A 4,874-nucleotide genomic window follows, 5' to 3' on the forward strand; every position below is an offset into this window, starting at 1 on the left:
CCAATCAGACTGATTGTGGGCCGAGTCTTCGTTTGCATAGAAGTGTAACTTTGTAACTTCACCCTAGCCTCTGATTGGTTGCTTTCTGCAACCAATCATATGTTTGCACAGGAGTGTAACTTTTGTAACCACGTCATCCTCTGGTTGGCTGCTTTCTGCAACCTAACAGACTGATTGTGGGCTACCACTTCATTTACCTGAGGTGAGCATGAAGTGGCCAATGGGAAACTTCTAGAGGGTATTCGGACCGGAGAAGATTCTGTATCGGGGCCCTTGAGCCGCTGCTCGGCTTGCTCCCACGCTGTGGAGTGTACTTTCGTTTTCAATAAATCCCTGATTTCGTGGTTTTTTTTTGTTTTTTTGTTTTTTTTTTACACCAGTTATCAAATGATCCTTTATTGAAATATTTTCCTTTGTGCTTAACTGGCTGGGCATTCCACAGCACCACTGTTGATGTCATCTATGATGTCATGAGGGTGGCGCCAACAACATTACAACCCACAGAGTGGGCAGGCCCCAGGATCTCTTTAATGGTTCCAGAGAGTTCTCTGGCTAAGGATCGGTGCCGCATCTGACAAGCAATGTTGACGATCTCATCAAAAGTGATATTCCCACTGTGTTTAATGTTTTTCTGTTTCTTTCTGTCTCTTGGTGGTTCCTTGAGGGCTTTGATGATCAGGGCAGAGGCAGAAGGTATCACCTCAATCTGGGCCTGTCTGTCCTGAATGGTGAGTTTCACTGTAATCCTCAGGCCCTTTGTCACCTGTTGCCTTGGCAATGTCATCACCAACTTTTTTTGGAGACAGACCCAGGGGGCCGATCTTGGGGGCCAGGGCAGAAGTGGCACCGACTTCACCTCCGGTACACGACTTTGATCTCGTTGGGGTCGAACTTCGGCGGCATGGTGGAGGCGGCTGGTGTCGGATGAACCCGGATTTGGGACGACGAAGAAAGTTACATCTTGGCCTCCTCCGAGCCGAAAGGCAAGACAGCTGCTTTCGTTCTTTTGTTGCTTCATTCTTTCTTTGCTGGGCGTTTTGTCCAATTCTTTGTTCAAAACGCCAAGAATCTGGACAATTTGCAGCCATGACCCTCTACCGGTGACAGTATCATTTTGTGTCGCCTTCATTGGCCTATGAGAGTGTGAATTCTTCCACATTCTGGCCAGCACATGGTTTGTTGTCTGTTTAATTTCAGTGATTCTAGTAGGTAGGTAGTGATGTCTCATTATGGTTTTAATTTGTACTTCTCTAAAGACTAATGGTGTTGAGCATCTTTTCATGTGCTTATTTGCCATCCATATGTCTTCCTTGGTGGACCTGATGCTGGCAGCCAGCTGGGTGGGGAGTGGGGCTGGGGGCGTCTCTGTTCTCAATACCTGTATTGCTTCAATGTAGTCTCCATGTTGGCTACTGTGGGCGTCTTCATAGCATGCTGGCTTGGTACCAAATGTTAAGTGTCCCAGTTGAGACAGCAGGCAAGGCAGAAACGATATCCTTTTTGTGACCTAGCCTCAGAACTTACATAGCTTGTTTTTGACTGTACTTTATGTGCCAAGCCCAGAGACAGTGTGTGAAGGGACTAAGAAGTTACAAGGCGGCTGGGCGCGGTGGCTCAAGCCTGTAATCCCAGCACTTTGGGAGGCCGAGACGGGCGGATCACGAGGTCAGGAGATCGAGACCATCCTGGCTAACACGGTGAAACCCCATCTCTACTAAAAAACACAAAAAACTAGCCGGGCGAGGTGGCGGGCGCCTGTAGTCCCAGCTACTCGGGAGGCTGAGGCAGGAGAATGGCGCGAACCCCGGAGGCGGAGCTTGCAGTGAGCTGAGATCCGGCCACTGCACTCCAGCCTGGGCGACAGAGCGAGACTCCATCTCAAAAAAAAAAAAAAAAAAAAAAGAAGTTACAAGGCCAAGGGCATAGATACAGGAGGCTACAAATTGGGCTATTCATGCAATTATCTGTTGTGTATTTTTTATTGTAGTAGAAACACATAAAATTTATCATCTTAATCATTTTTAAGTATACAGTTCAGAGTGTTAAGTATATTCACATTGCTGTGAAACCAATCTCCAGAACTTTTTCATCTTGCAATCTGAAACTGTATATATCCTTTAAACAAGGCCCCCTTGCCTCCCCTCAGCCCAGGGTAACCAACATTCTACTTTGTTTCTATGAATTGACCATTGTAGATATATAAGTGCAATCCTATAGCATTTGTCTTTTTGTGATTGGCTTATTTCACTTAGCACAATGTCTTCAAGGTTCATATATGTAGCATGTGACAGGATTTCTTTCCTTTTTATTTTTTTTAATAAACAAGATCTTGCTCTGTTGCCCAGGCTGGAGGGCAGTGGCACAATCACAGCTCACTGTAGCTTTGAACTCCTGGGCTCAAGCGATCCTCCTGCCTCAGCCTCCTAAGTAGCTGGGACTACAGGCATGCACCACCACATCCAGCTAATTTTTATTTTTGGTAGAGATGGGGGTCTCACTATATTGCCCAGGCTGGTCTCAAACTCCTGGCCTCAGGCAATCCTCCTGCCTTGGCCTCCCAAAGTGCTAGGATCACAGGCATGAGCCACTGTGTCTGGCCTTTCCTTTTCAAGGCTGGATAATATTCCATTGTATGTATATACTACATTTTGTTTATCCATTCATCAGTCAAACACTTGGTTTGCTTCCATCTTTTGGCAATTGTGAATAACACTGCTATGAACATGAGTGTGCAAATATTTCTTTGAGACCCTGCTTTCAATTCTTTTGGATATATATTCAAAAGTGAGATTGCTGTGCCATATGGTAGTTCTATTTTTAATTTTTTGAGGACTGTTCATACTGTTTTCTATAGCAGTTACCCCATTTTACAATCCCACTAACAGTGCATGGGGGCTTCAACTTTGCAACATCCTCATCAACACTTGTTATTTTCTGTTTTGTTTTGTTTTGTTTTGTATTTTGATAGTAGCCATCCCAATGAGTGTGAGGTGATGGCTCAGTGTGGTTTTGACTTGCATTTCTCTAATGAAACTGGTGATGTTGAGCATCTTTTCATGTGTCCTCATTGGCTATTTGGATATCATCTTTGGAGAAATGTCTGTTCGAGTCCTTTGCCCATCTTTTTATCAGGCTATTGGATATTTTGTTGCTGAGTTGTAAAAATGCTTTCATTTATATTTCCAAGAGGCACTGGTACAGCCTGAGCTGAAAGCTTCAGCCTGATGACAAGCAAGTGTTTCTGTGTATCTCAGACCCAAGTTTGTGACAATCACAGCTAGGGGATTTCAGTGGCCATTTCAACTTCTTCCTGGTGGCCAACCCTCCAGGCTTGACAAATCAACACAAAACACACCCAAACAGAAAAGCATAATCTGATCCTTACATGACGTCATTGGCCAACAATGTAAGTGAATTCACGGTGTAATGGGCTGGTTTATAAAGGATCTTACCCATAGGGTGTCTCAGCTCTTTACTGCTTAAACATTTAGTTCTCAAAAAGAATCCAGAATCACAAAAGAAACAATGACACATTATATCTGGTCTTTAACAAAGTTCTATTGAAAAAATCACCCAACAGCTAAATGCCACATTTAATGCCCTGTGACAAATATTTCTAATTCAGATACATGAGCTGTTCTGGAAAACTTCTAATTAGGAGCATGGATAGACATTGTACTGCCACGAATAGTCTCACTGCAAATTCAAAGAGCATAAATTACACAGTCACATGTTACTTTCAAAATGCTGCCAGTCATCTGAGAACACTGTGTGTTAGAACTTCATCGGGACACAAACATTATTCTCTGCCATCTTACAGCTGGGGAAATGTGGTTCTTGGATGCGGAGTGAATTCCTCAATTCCCAGGCCAGTCCAGTATCCCTGGGAGAGGCCGTATGACTCTCTGACCTTTAATGGTCACTCTCATGGCAAGGCCTGACAAAAGGCCAGGAAAGATTCAGCATGGCTATGGGTGCTGGGTCAGGGACTCTGAGTTCACATATCAGAGAAACGCATGCCAATACAGGTTGGGAAGACACAAAATGTGTCATACCTTTAGGAATTTGCTTTACCCACATCTAGGCTTGTGTGTAAAACCATTCTGAATGTGTGTCTTTAAAATAAAACCCACTGACCCTACACAATCTGTCAGACTATTAACCTCAAAACACTCATTTCATACTTCTAAAGCTATCAATGGCTTCTCATTATAAAGAGAACAAATGCCAATATCTTAGCTTAGAAGTCTAAGCTACAGTTTATGCTCAAAATATATTTCCAATCTTATTGCTTTCTTAGTATTTCCAAATCAGGCTCTGTGCTCCAGCCGGTCAGTGCTGCCGAGGGGTCCCTCACTACAGAACGTGAGCACCTCATTCTGGACATTTTCTCCCTCCTGTATTTGAGGCCCAGTTCCAGCCTCCATCCCCCTACCACCAACATCAGTCCAGCAGACACTGATCCAGCCCAGTCTGAGTCATATATTTGTACAATCATTCTTATAATAGTAGCTTTTTTCTTTCTTTCTTTCTTTTTTGAGACAGGGTCTCACTCTGTCACCCAGGCTGGAGAGCAGTGGCATGATCTCGGTTCACTGCAACCTCCGCCTCCGGGTTCAAGCAATTCTCCTGCCTCGGCCTCTGAGTAGCTGGGACTACAGGCGCACACCACCACGCCCAGTTAATTTTTTTGTAGTTTTAGTAGAGACGGGGTTTCACCATATTGCCTAGGCTGGTGTCAAACTCCTGACCTCAGGTGATCTGCCTGCCTAGGCCTCCCAAAGTGCTGGGATTACAGGCGTAAGCCACTGCGACTGGCATGGTAACTGTTTTTTGTTTGTTTGTTTGTTTGTTTTTTTGAGACGGAGTCTCAT

General features: G+C 44.4%; 1 pseudogene; it reads right to left on the reverse strand.

The window, feature by feature from the left end:
• Positions 1-309: 309 nt before the first annotated feature.
• LOC126933699 (60S ribosomal protein L12-like) lies at positions 310-1,295 on the reverse strand (annotated as a pseudogene).
• Positions 1,296-4,874: the final 3,579 nt, after the last annotated feature.

The sequence above is a fragment of the Macaca thibetana genome, chromosome 13 (genome assembly GCF_024542745.1).
Source record: "Macaca thibetana thibetana isolate TM-01 chromosome 13, ASM2454274v1, whole genome shotgun sequence".
Classification (NCBI taxonomy): domain Eukaryota; kingdom Metazoa; phylum Chordata; class Mammalia; order Primates; family Cercopithecidae; genus Macaca; species Macaca thibetana.